Source organism: Sceloporus occidentalis, unplaced genomic scaffold (genome assembly GCF_023333645.1).
Source record: "Sceloporus occidentalis isolate IW3139 unplaced genomic scaffold, rSceOcc1.0.p SCAF_1, whole genome shotgun sequence".
NCBI classification, from domain to species: Eukaryota; Metazoa; Chordata; class Lepidosauria; order Squamata; family Phrynosomatidae; genus Sceloporus; species Sceloporus occidentalis.
The window spans coordinates 81510150-81527756 of NW_028316981.1; positions in this window are offsets into that span (position 1 = coordinate 81510150).

Consider the following 17607-nt stretch of genomic DNA (forward strand, 5'->3'; position numbering starts at 1 on the left):
GTCAGCCACTCAGTCACCGGCCTGTCTCAGGTCATTTGCAGCTCACATCAATGTCAGTTTGAAGTCAGAGTCTCTCTGACTTGGTCTGTTAAGCCTTAAATATTAAGCAGACTTGCAAACCCACACACAAATTGGACTTCCCAAGATAGAACCTCTACATCAGGTGAGTATTTCCATGAGAAAAGCCTAATATCTATCCCACATCTACCACGTTATTTCCTGAGTCTTGTATGAATGCATGTGCGTATGTGCCTGTGTGTTTGAACGCCCGTTTCCAATAAAAGAGACATTGATTGTACTTAGAGCCTCTGCCTCATTTCTGGATTTCTAGTTCCTGGTATACAGATCGAAGGGGCGATCCCTGAGGTGTAGTAACAGGCCTCCTCTTGTGACCTTGAGCTAATTAAATCCCCCATTGATAATTTGGTCACTGTTCACTGTTACTCTGTGTGTGTGTGTGTGTGTGTGTATCTCTGTGTGTATATATGTCTGTATATGTACAGTATGTGTTTATATATGTGTGTGTATATATATCAGGGAGTCATCAGGCAGACCCAGCAACATCAGGGACTGTCTGAAGGAAGAGGCCCCTCCCTCCTCAACTGTCATCTCGGCCTCAGAGGGAGCCATCAGGCAGACCCAGCAACATCAGGGACTGCCTGAAGGAAGAGGCCCCTCCCTCCTCAACTGTCATCTCGGCCTCAGAGGGAGCCATCAGGCAGACCCAGCAACATCAGGGACTGCCTGAAGGAAGAGGCCCCTCCCTCCTCAACTGTCATCTCGGCCTCAGAGGGAGCCATCAGGCAGACCCAGCAACATCAGGGACTGCCTGAAGGAAGAGGCCCCTCCCTCCTCAACTGTCATCTCGGCCTCAGAGGGAGCCATCAGGCAGACCCAGCAACATCAGGGACTGCCTGAAGGAAGAGGCCCCTCCCTCCTCAACTGTCATCTCGGCCTCAGAGGGAGCCATCAGGCAGACCCAGCAACATCAGGGACTGCCTGAAGGAAGAGGCCCCTCCCTCCTCAACTGTCATCTCGGCCTCAGAGGGAGCCATCAGGCAGACCCAGCAACATCAGGGACTGCCTGAAGGAAGAGGCCCCTCCCTCCTCAACTGTCATCTCGGCCTCAGAGGGAGCCATCAGGCAGACCCAGCAACATCAGGGACTGCCTGAAGGAAGAGGCCCCTCCCTCCTCAACTGTCATCTCGGCCTCAGAGGGAGCCATCAGGCAGACCCAGCAACATCAGGGACTGCCTGAAGGAAGAGGCCCCTCCCTCCTCAACTGTCATCTCGGCCTCAGAGGGAGTCATCAGGCAGACCCAGCAACATCAGGGACTGCCTGAAGGAAGAGGCCCCTCCCTCTTCAACTCTCATCTCGGCCTCAGAGGGAACGATCAGGCAGACCCAGCAACATCAGGGACTGCCTGAAGGAAGAGGCCTCTCCCTCTTCAACTGTCATCTCGGCCTCAGAGGGAGAGATCAGGCAGACCCAGCAACATCAGGGACTGCCTGAAGGAAGAGGCCTCTCCCTCTTCAACTGTCATCTCGGCCTCAGAGGGAACGATCAGGCAGACCCAGCAACATCAGGGACTGCCTGAAGGAAGAGGCCCCTCCCTCCTCAACTGTCATCTCGGCCTCAGAGGGAGTCATCAGGCAGACCCAGCAACATCAGGGACTGCCTGAAGGAAGAGGCCCCTCCCTCTTCAACTCTCATCTCAGCCTCAGAGGGAACGATCAGGCAGACCCAGCAACATCAGGGACTGCCTGAAGGAAGAGGCCTCTCCCTCTTCAACTGTCATCTCGGCCTCAGAGGGAGAGATCAGGCAGACCCAGCAACATCAGGGACTGCCTGAAGGAAGAGGCCTCTCCCTCTTCAACTGTCATCTCGGCCTCAGAGGGAACGATCAGGCAGACCCAGCAACATCAGGGACTGCCTGAAGGAAGAGGCCTCTCCCTCTTCAACTGTCATCTTGGCCTCAGAGGGAGCGATCAGGCAGACCCAGCAACATCAGGGACTGCCTGAAGGACGAGACTTCTCCCTCCTTTGTCACCTTGTATTTTGTATTGCATTAAGATTTTTACTGTACACTGCTATGATCATTGCGGAATAGCGGTCTATAAATAAAACATATTATTATTATTATTATTATTATTATTATTATTATTATTATTAATGTTTATATATGTGTTTGTATGCATGTCTGTGTGTATATGCATGTGTGTGTGTGTATATATATGTCTGTATATGTGTGCGTGTATATATATGTATGTATGTGTGTGTGTATGTATGTGGGTGGGTGTTTTCTCTCCTTAATGTCCTGCAGGTGTGCAGCAACCAAAACAAACAAAAACTAGGCCTAAACAGAGGTGCCAATGTTCAGCACTGTCTGAGGTGCTTGACCTCAAGAGTACCTCACCACAGAGTGCGGAAGCACAGCCCAGTATGTAGTATTTGCCAATAAAACACTGTCCAAACTGAAATAAGGCACAGACACAGTTGACTTCTTCCAAAGTCCATGGAGGCTTTTATCTTCCTGTTACAAAATGTATACGAAGTATTTACAACAGAAGCTCTGACTTCAGTCGATATACACTGTCTGTTACAATCCACTTGTCCGACAAACACACTCTCCTAAACATATTATTATTATTATTATTATTAATGACCAACAATGCACCACTATTTTGTTTAAATATAGGAGCAGACACAAAATGCCAAGTTATATTTTGAAGAGGCACACCTCAAAGATTTTGCATATAGAAATGACAGCCTATTCTGTGCAGCTGTTTCCTCTCTTCTCTGTTTCCTGGTTGCAGTAGGTTTCACATGATTAATTGAACATGGCTTCATAGCCCAAAAAACGCACAAAAAACTGTTAATAACACAGTGCCCTGCCCTGAAGCTTACAATCTAGAAAAGACATGAAACCAAGGAAGGGAATGGCAGAAGCAGAAATCTGGGTCAAAACTAACATAGCGTTGTCCCCAGGACAGAACCATGTGACACCGGTCACTTCCCTCCAGGATGAAGAGGAGCCATTGCTGAGCACCTGTGGAGCCCTGTCCTAGCCCCGCAGTCCCAAATAGGGACAGAGAAAACTCCGGACGATCATTTGTTGATTTGAAATTCCAAGTTTATTTTTAGACAAAGAACACAGACATTTGGCCAAATGGGTGCCGAAGTTTGGGACGAAAAGCAATAGCTTGCAAGCACTTTTAAAGTTTAACTGAACCCATAGCATATGCATAAAAATGAATCACCTTCTTTCTTTCTGCTTACCAGGTACAACTTATCAGACCTCCCATTACATGTTTGCTCCTAAATGGGTGCTCCCCGGCTTCACACATGTTGTATGTTCATTAAGTTATCCCTTTATTCATCTTGGGGTGTGTAAATAAATATTATAATAATCTTAATGAAGTCCATAGGTAATTGAGAGGTCAACTTTGTGCCTGCTCTGCTCTCCCCTCTCCCAACTGTCTGGTGTAGTCTAGTTTGGGATTCTGCTGATAAAAGGTCTTGGCCTGTTTTTAGCCTGCTTATTTCAGCAGTTAGCTTCCTGTTATTTATTGCAAGCTACTGTATATGTCTTTTGCAAGGTAAAGCTTTTCTGTCTCTTACCCCATTGCCTGCTTTTTAATCAATGATAGAAAGCGCAAAAATCAACTTGTTGGTGGCCTTCTGAAGCAGCCTAGTTGGGAATCTTTTTAGGGTGAACCTGCTGTTATCTAACACACTTTTCAGTTCGGATGGTGAACCAATTACAAAGCGACCTAACAATTGCACTGTCTAGCCCACATTTTACTAGCTTGACTGGACTAACTAAAATGTGGCTCAGACAATGCAATTGTTAGGTGGCTTAGTAATTGGTTAACCAGCCGAACCCAACGGGCGCTCAGCAAGGGCTCCTTTTCATCCTTGGAGAGAAGTAACCAGTGGGGTCCCATAGTGTTCTGCCCTGGGCTACTCAACTTCTTTATCAACGACTGAGGAAGAATACAGACCAGCACTTTATGCTGGCCTGTGGGCAGAGTCACAGCGAGTCATGCTGTGACTTTGCCCCCATTGTGCCATGACACTGCGCGCCCTTCTACATTGTGCACAGCATCATGGTGCGACTCTTGTGTGGTACCCAAACGGCACAGCACCTCTTCCTTTTCGGGGCTTCTTTTTGCTCCCTGCTGAGGCTGCGGTGTGCGGTTGCTACAGCTTTAATCCAGGGCAAAAAGAGGCGGCCGCCTGTCTGTATAACTCTTTAGATAAAAGAATAGAGGGCATGTTTATCAAATTTGCAGATGATACCAAATTAGGATGAATAGCTAATACCTCAGAGGAGAGGATAAAAACTCAAGATGACCTTAATAGATTAGAAAGCTGGGCTAAAACTAACAAAATGAATTTCAACATGGAGAAATGTAAGGTACTGCACTTAGGGTGAAAAAATGAAATGCAGAGATATAGGATGGGGGATGCCTGACTTGACAACAATACACATGAAAGGGATCTAGGAGTCCTAGTAGACCACAAGTTGAACATGAGTCAACTGTGATGCGGCAGCTAAAAAGGCCAATGTGATTTTAGGCTGCATCCATAGAAGTATAGTGTCTAGAGATCAAGGGAAGTACTCTGGAATATTGTGTCCAGTTCTGTGTCCAGGATGTGGACAAGCTGGATCGTGTCCAAAGGAGGGCAACCAAAATGGTGAAAGGTCTGTAAACCGTGCCCTATGGGGAACAACTTAGGGAGCTGAGTATGTTTAGCCGGAAGAAGAGAAGGTTAAGAAGTGATATGATAGCCCTCTTTAAATATTTGACAGGATTTCTTGCTTGTTGTCTGCTTCTCCAGAGACTAGAATCATAGAATCATAGAGTTGGAAGAGACCGCACAGGCCATCCAGTCCAATCCCCTGCCATGCAGGAAATCCAAATCAAAGCATCCCTGAGAGATGGCCATCTAGCCTCTGCTTAAAGACCTCCAAGGAAGGAGACTCCACTACACTCCAAGGGAGTGTGTTCCACTGTCGAACAGCCCTTACTTTCAGGAAGTTCCTCCTAATGAGGTGGAATCTCTTTTCCTGCAGCTTGCATCCATTGTTCCGGGTCCTGTTCTCTGGAGCAGCATAAAACAAGCTTGCTCCCTCCTCAATATGACATTGTTTCAAATATTTAAACAGGGCTATCATATCACCTCTTAACCTTCTCTTCTCCATGCTAAACATCCCCAGCTCCTTGAGTCATTCCTCATAGGGCATGGTTTCCAGACCTTTCACCATTTTAGTCGCCCTCCTTTAGACACGCTCCAGTTTCTCAATGTCCTTTTTAAATTGTGGTGCCCAGAACTAGACACAGTATTCCAGGTGGGGCCTGACCAAAGCAGAATACAGTGGCACTATTACTTCTCTTGATCTAGATACTATACTTTTATTGATACAGCCTAAAATTGCATTGGCCTTTTTAGCTGCCGCATCGCACTGTTCTCTCATGTTCAACTTGTGGTCTACTTGGACTCCCAGATCCCTTTCACATGTAGTCTCATTCAGCCAGGTGTTCCTCATCCTATATCTGTGCATTTTATTTTTCTGCCCTAAGTGCAGTACCTTACATTTCTCCGTGTTGAATTTCATTTTGTTAGCTTTGGCCCAGCTTTCTAGTCTATTCAGGTCATTTTGAATGTTGATCCTGTCCTCTGGAGTATTAGCTATTCCTCCTAATTTGGTGTCATCTGCAAATTGGATAAGTATGCTCCCAATTCTGTCATCCAGGTCATTGATAAAGATGTTGAATAACACTGGGCCCAGGACAGAGCCCTGTGGGACCCCACTGGTCACTTCTCTCCAGGATGAAAAGGAGCCATTGTTGAGCACCCTTTGGGTTCGGCCGGTCAACCAGTTACAAATCCATGTAACAGTTACCCAGGGACGTAGCCAAGGCGGGGGATCTTGGGGTCCTGCCCCCCTTTCCATTAGAAAAATGAATGGTGTGTGCTGCTGCGCCGCCGCACCCAAGCCCCATTATAATGGTGGCACTTAGTCTGGATCCCCCCTTCCTAAAATCCTGGCTACGTCCCTGAGTTACCTTGTCTAGCCCACCTTTTACAAGCTTGTTTGCAAGAATGTCATGGAAAACCTTGTCAAAGGCCTTACTGAAATCAAGATATACTATATCCACAGCATTCCCTTCATCTACCAAGCTGGTAATTTTATCAAAGAAAGAGATCAGATTTGTCTGGCATGACTTGTTTCTCTGAAACCCATGTTGACTTTTTGTGATTATGGCATTGCCTTCTAGATGTTCACAGACCCTCTGTTTAATGATCTGCTCTAGAATCGTTCCTGGTATTGATGTCAAACTAACTGGATGATAATTGTTGGGATCCTCTTTTTTCCCCTTTTTGAAGATAGGGACAACGTTTGCCCTTCTCCAGTCTGCTGGGATTTCTCCTGTTCTCCAGGAATTTTCAAAGTTTATTGCCAATGGCTCCGATATTACATTTGCCAGTTTTTAGTACCCTTGGATGTAGTTCATCTGGTCCTGGAGACTTAAATTCATTTAGATTAACAAGGTATTCCTCTACTATCTCTTTACTTATTCTGTACTGAAGGTGTTGAGTAATTCTGCCTTTTCTCTGTCCCCTGTTAGCATTTTGCCATCTTTTCTGCGCAGTGGCCCTACCGTTTCCTTCTTCTTCCTTTTGCTGCGGACATATCCAAAAAAGCCCTTTTTATTCTTTTTAACCTCTCTAGCAAGCCTGAGTTCATTCTGCGCTTTAGCTTTTCTGACTTTACCCCTACACATGCCTGCTATTTCTTTGAATTCCTTTTTTGTGATTTCCCCCTTTTTCCATTTCTTATACATGTTCTGTTTCAAACTTAGCTCGGTTGAAAGTTCCTTAGTAATCCATCCTGGTTTCTTGAGACACCTCCTGTTTTTCTTTCTCACTGGAACTTTTTGAAATTGTGCCTTCAGTATCTCCCTTTTGAGAAACTCCCATCCGTCCTGAACTCCCTTATCTTTTAGTATTTCTGACCACGGGATCACCTTCAATACTTCTCGAAGTTTACTGAAATCTGCTCTCCTAAAGTCTAGAATGCGTGTTTGACTATGCCTGGCTTCTCCTTTCCATTGTATAACAAACTCCAGAACATGGTCACTTCCACCTAATGATCCCACCACTTGTACCCCATTAACCAAGTCATCCTTGTTGGTTAGGGTAGGGTCAGATCTAAAATAGCTGACCCCCTTGTTGCCTCTTCCACCTTTTGGACCATGAAATTGTCTTCCAGGCAAGTGAGGAATTTGCTAGACCTTGAGGATTTTGCTGAGTTTGACTTCCAGCAAATATCAGGATAGTTGAAGTCGCCCATCACTACTACATCTCTCTTTTCTGACTGTGTGGTCATCTGTTCTAGAAAGATATCATCCAATTCCTCAGTCTGACTTGGGGGTCTGTAGTAGACTCCCACCGTAACACCCTTGTTGTTTCCCTCCCCTTTGATTCTTATCCAGATGCTCTCCACCTGGCTTCCATGATTGATGTTCAGGATCTCCTCACTGGTGTAAATATCTCTGACATATAGTGCTATTCCTCCTCCTTTCCTGTTTGGCCTATTTCTCTTAATAAGGTTATACCCCTCTATTTCCACATTCCAATCATGAGACTCATCCCACAAGGTTTCGGTGATGCTTATTATATCATATTTGCTTTGTTGTACTAGGAGTTCGAGTTCATCTTGCTTATTTCCCATGCTCTGTGCATTAGTGTAGAGACATCGCAGACCATGGTTCCCTTTTACTTGCTGCCTGTGCAAGTTTTTTTGCCTCCCACTGCTGGGTCCTTGCACTGTTTGCCTTGTTTCCTCTATGTCAGTTTGACTATTTTCGCCATCCCTTTTGCCTTCCTTAATATTGTCTCCCTTCCCCTCGGAACTCAGTTTAAAGCTCTCCTGATCAAGTTCTTGAGACTGTTGGCAAAAACATTTCTTCCAACTGGCGTGAGATGCAACCCGTCTGTTGCAAGAAGTCCCTCCTCATGGAACCGCAGCCCATGATCGAAGAATCCAAATCCTTCTCGGCGGCACCATCTGCGAAGCCAGTTGTTCACATCTGCTATTTTCCTCTCCCTTCCTGGACCATGCCCTTCAACTGGCAGAAGAGACGAGATGACAACCTGTACATCCATTCCTTTCAGCTTCCTACCAAGCGCCTCATAATCCCTTTTGATGTTCTGAATGCTGTGTCTTGCAGTATCATTAGTTCCCACGTGGACCAAAAGGAAGGGGTATTGGTCAGTAGGCTTGACCAGTCTTGTCAGCCTCTCTGTCACATCACGGATCTTTGCACCTGGAAGACAACACACCTCTCGAGACATCTTGTCAGGCCTACAAATCACTGCTTCTGTACCCCTCAGCAAGGAGTCCCCCACTACGACCACACGCCTCCTCCGAGGCTTAGCAGCGACTGTTCCCTCGGGTGGGACTCTCAGGCTCCTCTGCTCTGTCCCAGAAGTCTGTCCATGCTGCTCTTCTTCATCCTCCTTGATAAGGGAAAGAGCTTCGAATCGATTCTCTAGCTGCAAGCTCCCCGAACAATTCCTTCTTGGCTTACTTCTCTTTGTGACATTCCTCCAGCTGTCTGCCTCCTCTGTTTGGCAAGTGACCTCTTCCACCCTAGCATCTTCCTCTGCGTGGTACTCATCCAAGATGGTTAGTTCTATTGAGTCCAGGAAATCCTCTCGTTCCCTAATATGCTGAAGTGTAGCTACTCTGGACTCCAGCTGCTGCACTTTCTCCTCCAAGAGTGCTACCAACTTGCACTTGGTGCATGTGAAGTTCTCCACTTCTGTAGGATGTTACGGTGGGAGTCTACTACAGACCCCCAAGTCAGACTGAGGAATTGGATGATATCTTTCTAGAACAGATGACCACACAGTCAGAAAAGAGAGATGTAGTAGTGATGGGCGACTTCAACTATCCTGATATTTGCTGGAAGTCAAACTCAGCAAAATCCTCAAGGTCTAGCAAATTCCTCACTTGCCTGGAAGACAATTTCATGGTCCAAAAGGTGGAAGAGGCAACAAGGGGGTCAGCTATTTTAGATCTGATCCTAACCAACAAGGATGACTTGGTTAATGGGGTGCAAGTGGTGGGATCCTTAGGTGGAAGCGACCATGTTCTCCTGGAGTTTGTTATACAATGGAGAGGAGAAGCCAGGCAGAGTCAGACACGCATCCTAGACTTTAGGAGAGCAGATTTCAGTAAACTTCGAGAAGTACTGAGGGCGATTCCATGGTCAGAAATACTAAAAGATAAAGGAGTTCAGGACGGATGGGAGTTTCTCAAAAGGGAGATACTGAAGGCACAATTTCAAACAGTTCCAGTGAGAAAGAAAAACAGGAGGTGTCTCAAGAAACCAGGATGGATTACTAAGGAACTTTCAACCGAGCTAAGTTTGAAACAGAACATGTATAAGAAATGGAAAAAGGGGGAAATCACGAAAAAGCAATTCAAAGAAATAGCAGGCATGTGTAGGGGTAAAGTCAGAAAAGCTAAAGCGCAGAATGAACTCAGGCTTGCTAGAGAGGTTAAGAACAATAAAAAGGGCTTTTTTGGATATGTCCGCAGCAAGAGGAAGAAGAAGGAAACGGTAGGGCCACTGCGTGGAGAAGATGGCAAAATGCTAACAGGAGATAGAGAAAAGGCAGAATTACTCAACACCTTCTTTGCCTCAGTCTTCTCAGAAAAGGCAAAGGGTGCTCAACCTGAGGATAATGGAGCAGAGGACAGAATAGGGGAATTTCAGCACAGAATAAGTAAAGAGATAGTAGAGGAACACCTTGTTAATCTAAATGAATTTAAGTCTCCGGGACCAGATGAACTCCATCCAAGGGTATTAAAAGAACTGGCAAAAGTAATATCGGAGCCATTGGCAATCATATTTGAAAACTCCTGGAGAACAGGAGAGATCCCAGCAGACTGGAGGAGGGCAAACGTTGTCTCCATCTTCAAAAAGGGGAAAAAAGAGGATCCCAACAATTATCGTCCAGTTAGTCTGACATCAGTTCTAGGAAAGATTCTGGAGCAGATCATTAAACAGAGAGTTTGTGAACATCTAGAAGGCAATGCCATAATCACAAAAAGTCAACATGGGTTTCAGAGAAACAAGTCATGCCAGACAAATCTAATCTCTTTCTTTGACAAAATTACCAGCTTGGTAGATGAAGGGAATGCTGTGGATATAGTATATCTTGATTTCAGTAAGGCCTTTGACAAGGTTTCCCATGACATTCTTGCAAACAAGCTTGTAAAATGTGGGCTAGACAAAGGAACTGTTAAATGGATCTGTAATTGGTTGACCGGCCGAACCCAAAGGGTGCTCAACAATGGCTCCTTTTCATCCTGGAGAGAAGTGACCAGTGGGGTCCCACAGGGCTCTGTCCTGGGCCCAGTGCTATTCAACATCTTTATCAATGACCTGGATGACAGAATTGGGAGCATACTTATCAAATTTGCAGATGACACCAAATTAGGGGGAATAGCTGATACCCCAGAGGACAGGATCAAGATTCAAAATGACCTGAATAGACTAGAAAGCTGGGCCAAAGCTAACAAAATGAAATTCAACACAGAGAAATGTAAGGTATTGCACTTAGGGCGGAAAAATAAAATGCACAGATATAGGCTGGGTGACACCTGGCTGAATGAAACTACGTGTGAAAGGGATCTAGGAGTCCAAGTAGACCACAAGTTGAACATGAGTGAACAGTGTGATGCGGCAGCTAAAAAGGCCAATGCTATTTTAGGCTGCATCAATAGAAGTATAGTGTCTAGATCAAGAGAAGTAATAGTGCCACTGTATTCTGCTTTGGTCAGGCCCCACCTAGAATATTGTGTCCAGTTCTGGGCGCCACAATTCAAAAAGGACATTGAGAAACTGGAGCGTGTCCAAAGGAGGGCGACAAAAATGGTGAAGGGTCTGGAGACCATGCCCTATGAGGAACGACTTAGGGAGCTGGGGATGTTTAGCCTGGAGAAAAGAAGGTTAAGAGGTGATATGATAGCCCTGTTTAAATATTTGAAAGGATGTCATATTGAGGAGGGAGCAAGCTTGTTTTCTGCTGCTCCAGAGAACAGGACCCGGAACAATGGATGCAAGCTACAGGAAAAGAGATTCCACCTGAACATTAGGAGGAACCTCCTGACAGTAAGGGCTGTTCGGCAGTGGAATGCACTCCCTCGGAAGGTGATAGAGTCTCCTTCCTTGGAGGTCTTTAAACAGAGGCTGGATGGCCATCTGTCAGGGATGCTTTGATTTGGATTTCCTGCATGGCAGGGGGTTGGACTGGATGGCCCTAGTGGTCTCTTCCAACTCTACGATTCTATGATTCTATGATTCTATGATCCTTGTTGTTTCCCTCCCCTTTAATTTTTATCCAGATGCTCTCCACCAGGCTTCCAGGATTGATGTCCTGGATCTCTTCACTGGTGTAAATATCTCTGACATATAGTGCTATTTCTCCTCCTTTCCTGTTTGGCCTAGTTCTCTTAAAAAGGTTATATCATGAGACTCATCCCACAAGGTTTCAGTGATGCCTATTGTATCATATTTGCTTTGTTGTACTAGGAGTTCGAGTTCATCTTGCTTATTTCCCATGCTCTGTGCATTAGTGTAGAGACATCGCAAACCATGGGTCCCATTTACTTGCTGCTTGTGCAAGTTTTTTTGCCTCTCACTGTTGGGTCCTTGCACTTTTTTTCTTGTTTCCTCTATGTCAGTTTGACTATTTTCTCCAGCCCTTTCGCCTTTCTTAATATTGTCTCCCTTCCCCACGGAACTCAGTTTAAAGCCCTCCTGATCATGTTCTTGAGACTGGTGGCAAAAACATTTCTTCCAACTGATGTGCGATGCAACCAGTCTGTTGGAAGAAGTTCCTCCTCATGGAACCGCAGCCCATGATCAAAGAATCCAAATCGTTCTCGGCGGCACCATCTGCGAAGTCAGTTGTTCACATCCACTATTTTCCTCTCCCTTCCTGGACCGTGCCCTTCGACTGGCAGAAGAGACAAGATGACAACCTGTGCATCCATTCCTTTCAGCTTCCTACCATGTGCCTCGTAATCCCTTTTGATGTTCTGCAGGCTGTGTCTTGCAGTATCATTGGTTCCCACATGGACCAAAAGGAAGGGGTATTGGTCAGTAGGCTTGACCAGTCTTGTCAGCCTCTCTGTCACATCACAGATCTTTGCCCCTGGGAGACAACACACCTCTTGAGACATCTTGTCAGGCCTACAAATCACTGCTTCTGTACCCCTCAGCAAGGAGCCCCCCGCTACGACCACACACCTCCTCCGAGGCTTAGCAGTGACTGTTCCCTTGGGTGGGACTCTCAGGCTTGCCTGCTCTGTCCCTGAAGTCTGTCCATGCTGCTCTTCTTAGGGCATGGAGCAATAGATGCAAGCTACAGGAAAAGAGATTCCACCTAAACATTAGGAGGAATGCCCTGATAGTCCGAGCTGTTTGACAGTAGAACACAAAAAGCAAATCCAAACAGAACAAAACAAAACAAAACCCCCCTGAGGTCTAATGCAAAAATGGCTGACAGAGAGGCACCTAACTGTGCCTAGTTATGACTGGTGCCTGGTACATGGCTTGTACACTTGGAGACATCCCAAGTTCATACAGAGTTCCCGTACTGTGTTCTTATTCACATCAGAATAAAACACACCTACCTGTCAAAAGGTACCCTGCTCAATTTTTAATTTCTAGGCAATGTAGGATCCTTATGGGATAGTAGTATATGGCTTGTTTAGTACGCATGGTCCAGAAATATGAGCTATTAATTAGTGACACTGTACCTATGTAGCGATATGATGCTCTGCAATTCTCATATAGAAAAGGATATATATATATATGTATATATGAATGTTTGTTTCTTTTTATTTGTGTCAGCTTTTCGGGTGGGTGGGTCATGAGACCACTGGCAACTTACTGCAGTTAAATAAATCTTTTGCTTCTCTTCCGTCCTCTGTGGAAAATTGGTTTACTCGCACTGGGGCAAGGACCTTATATCTTTTTGAATATCAACACTGTGGAGACCTTGCCAAGGTTGCAGCTTGTACTTTACTCTCTTCCCTTTGGTTTCTATAACTTTGTTTTTCTGTCCTTTCCACCTCAGATTTAGACAGTGTGGTACTGATTAATCTTAGCTGCTTTTCCAGGAAAGGAATTGCTCTTCAGCAGCACTTCCCATATTCTTGGGCATTTCTACTGCAGGACTTGCTATCAGTTTGAGCTTCCTGCAGCCTGCTAAGAGTGTATCTACACTATAGAAAAAATGCAGTTTGACACCACTTTTAAGTGCTGTACTTCCATCCTATACAATCCTGGGATTTGTAGTTTTGCAAGGCCTCTAGCCTTCTCTGCCAAAGAGTGCTGGAGACTCACCAAACTACAAATCCCAAGATTCTGTAGGATGAACCCCTGGCATTTAAAGTGATGTCAAACTGCATTCTTTATACAGTATAGATGCATCCTATGAGAGCCGGTGTGGGAAGATGACAGGAGGTGTAGTCCAAAACAGGAATGGGCTGAGGCTGCATCCGCATTGCGGAAGTAATCCGGTTTAAGACTGCTTTAACTGCCATGGCTCAATGTTATGCAAGCCTGGGATCTGCAGTTTGTTGTGGCACCAGAGCTGTCTGACAGAAAAGGCTAAATATCTCACAGAACTACAACCCCCAGAATCCCATAACATTGAGCCATGGCAGTGATCCATTATTATTATTTTCTTTTTTGGATGTCAAACTTTATCGGTGCTACAGGATTCTGGGGAACTGTAGCTTGTGTGAGACATTGAGTCTTCTCTGTCAACAAGGTCTGGTGCCAGAACAAACTACAAATCCCAGGATTCCATAGCATCCTGTATTATTGTATTACTATTATTATTGTATAATTGTGGTTGTTTGTTATTATTGCTGTGATTATTAATGTATTATTGTTGTTTGTTATTATTATTGTATTACTTCCATTGTTGTTTATTATTGTATTACTATTGTTATTGTTACCATTGTTTGTTATTATGTATTACTATTATTGTTATTTTGTATTACTAATATTATTATTGTATTACTATTATTATATTATTGTTTGTTATTATTGTGATTATTATTGTAATAATAATAATAATAATAATAATTTTATTTCTATTTCTCGCCTCTCCCTGCGGATTGAGGCGGGATTACAACCGATAGAATCATAGAATCATAGAATCTTAGAGTTGGAAGAGACCACTAGGGCCATCCAGTCCAACCCCCTGCCATGCAGGAAATCCAAATCAAAGCATCCCTGACAGATGGCCATCCAGCCTCTGTTTAAAGACCTCCAAGGAAGGAGACTCTATCACCTTCCGAGGAAGTGCATTCCACTGTCGAACAGCCCTTACTGTCAGGAAGTTCCTCCTAATGTTCAGGTGGAATCTCTTTTCCTGTAGCTTGCATCCATTGTTCCGGGTCCTGTTCTCTGGAGCAGCAGAAAACAAGCTTGCTCCCTCCTCAATATGACATCCTTTCAAATATTTAAACAGGGCTATCATATCACCTCTTAACCTTCTTTTCTCCAGGCTAAACATCCCCAGCTCCCTAAGTCGTTCCTCATAGGGCATGGTTTCCAGACCCTTCACCATTTTTGTCGCCCTCCTTTGGACACGCTCCAGTTTCTCAATGTCCTTTTTGAATTGTGGCGCCCAGAACTGGACACAATATTCTAGGTGGGGCCTGACCAAAGCAGAATACAGTGGCACTATTACTTCTCTTGATCTAGACACTATACTTCTATTGATGCAGCCTAAAATAGCATTGGCCTTTTTAGCTGCCGCATCACACTGTTCACTCATGCTCAACTTGTGGTCTACTTGGACTCCTAGATCCCTTTCACACGTAGTTTCATTCAGCCAGGTGTCACCCAGCCTATATCTGTGCATTTTATTTTTCCGCCCTAAGTGCAATACCTTACATTTCTCTGTGTTGAATTTCATTTTGTTAGCTTTGGCCCAGCTTTCTAGTCTATTCAGGTCATTTTGAATCTTGATCCTGTCCTCTGGGGTATTAGCTATTCCCCCTAATTTGGTGTCATCTGCAAATTTGATAAGTATGCTCCCAATTCTGTCATCCAGGTCATTGATAAAGATGTTGAATAGCACTGGGCCCAGGACAGAGCCCTGTGGGACCCCACTGGTCACTTCTCTCCAGGATGAAAAGGAGCCATTGTTGAGCACCCTTTGGGTTCGGCCGGTCAACCAATTACAGATCCATTTAACAGTTCCTTTGTCTAGCCCACATTTTACAAGCTTGTTTGCAAGAATGTCATGGGAAACCTTGTCAAAGGCCTTACTGAAATCAAGATATACTATATCCACAGCATTCCCTTCATCTACCAAGCTGGTAATTTTGTCAAAGAAAGAGATTAGATTTGTCTGGCATGACTTGTTTCTCTGAAACCCATGTTGACTTTTTGTGATTATGGCATTGCCTTCTAGATGTTCACAAACTCTCTGTTTAATGATCTGCTCCAGAATCTTTCCTAGAAATGATGTCAGACTAACTGGACGATAATTGTTGGGATCCTCTTTTTTCCCCTTTTTGAAGATGGGGACAACGTTTGCCCTCCTCCAGTCTGCTGGGATCTCTCCTGTTCTCCAGGAGTTTTCAAATATGATTGCCAATGGCTCCGATATTACTTTTGCCAGTTCTTTTAATACCCTCAAACAATACAATTACACAATACCATAATAGATAAAATAATCAATTAAAACACGCCGAGATGCAATACAATCATTAACATAGCCAAATCGTCATCTGTGTCTGTGCTGTTGAATCAGGTGTAGAATATTTTATAAGATCCACTATAAAAGATCAGGTGGATAGGCCTGCTGGAAGAGTGCCTTCTTAAAGGCTTCTAAGGTGGTAATGAGACAGATCTCTTCTGGTAAGTTGTTCCAGAGTGTGGAGGCCGCGGCTGTGAACGCTTCATGGGAAGTTGTAATTAGTCTGGTCTTTGCATATTCCTATAAATTCTTCCCAGATGTTCTGAGAGAGTGGGGCGGATTGTGTAGGGAGAGGCGTTCCCTCAAGTAACTCGGGCCCAAGCCATGTAAGGCTTTAAAGGTGATAACCAACACTTTGTATTGGGCCCAGAAGCTGATTGGCAGCCAGTGTAATGATTTTAATATTGGAGTGATATGGTCAGATCTAGATGTATCTGTGACCAATCTGGCTGCAGCATTTTGGATCAATTGAAGCTTCCGAACTTGGTACAAAGGTAGCCCCATGTAGAGCACATTGCAGAAGTCTAGACGAGAGGTTACCAGTGCATGTACCACTGTTTCAAGGTCCCTCTTGGCCAGGTAGGGACACCGTTGGCGTATCAACCGAAGTTGGTACCATGCACTCCTGGCCACCGCCTCTACCTGAGATGACAGCTGTAGAGACGAGTCCAGGAGTACTCCCAAACTGTGAACCTCGTCCTTTTATGGGAAGTGTGACCCTGTCCAGGACTGGTTGACAAATCTCCATCCCTGGACCAGGGGTATCTATTGCAAGCACCTCCGTTTTCTCTGGATTCACTTTGAGTTTGCTTTCCCTCATCCAGCCCATTTAGGCATTTAGAAGAGAGATGCCATCCTTAGTCACTGCAGCAGTCGGAGACATAGAGAAATAAATTTGGGTGTCATCAGAGTACTGATAACACCCCGCCCCATGTCTCTGAATGATCTCGCCCAGCAGCTTCATGTAAATGTTAAAAAGCATGGGGGACAGTATGGCGCCCTGAGGGACGCCAGATGTCAGCTCTCTTTTATGCAAACAACTGTCCCCCAGCCTCACCATCTGGAATCTGCCTGAGAGATAGGAACGGAACCACTGGAGACAGTGCCCCCGATACCTAGCTCCCTCAGGTGTTCCAGGATACCATGGTCGATGGTATCAAAGGCCACTGAGATGTCCAAGCGCACCAACAGGGTCACACTTCCCCTGTCGATGTGGAGATGGAGATCATTGACCAAGGTGACCATGGCAGTCTCAACTCCGTATCCTGCCCTGAAGCCAGTTTGAAATGGGCCCAGATAATCGGCTTCATTCAAGATAACCTGGAGTTGGAGGGCAGCTGCTCCCTTGATTACCTTGCCCAAGAATGGTAGTAGGGAGACTGGTCTGTAGTTGTTTCTCATCAGGGGCTCCAGGGAGGGTTTTTTCAAAAGTGGTTTAACCACTGCTTGTTTAAGGTGAGATGGAAATATCCCCTGCCTGAGGGATGCATTGATTATAGATTGGAGTAGCACTGTTGCTGCATCCCCTCCCTGGGCGGTCAACCATGATGGGCAAGGATTGAGAGGGTATTGTCCTTCTTCCACATCCAAAAAGCTTGTCCACTTCATCCGTATTTACAACCTCATTACTGCATTACTATTATTGTTGTTGGTTATTATTGCATTACTGTTGTTATTGCATTACTATTATTGTCTATTTTGTGTTACCATTATTGTTGCTTGTTACTATTATTGTTACCATTATTATAGTATCGTTTGTTATTATTGTATTATTGCTGTTGTTTATTGTC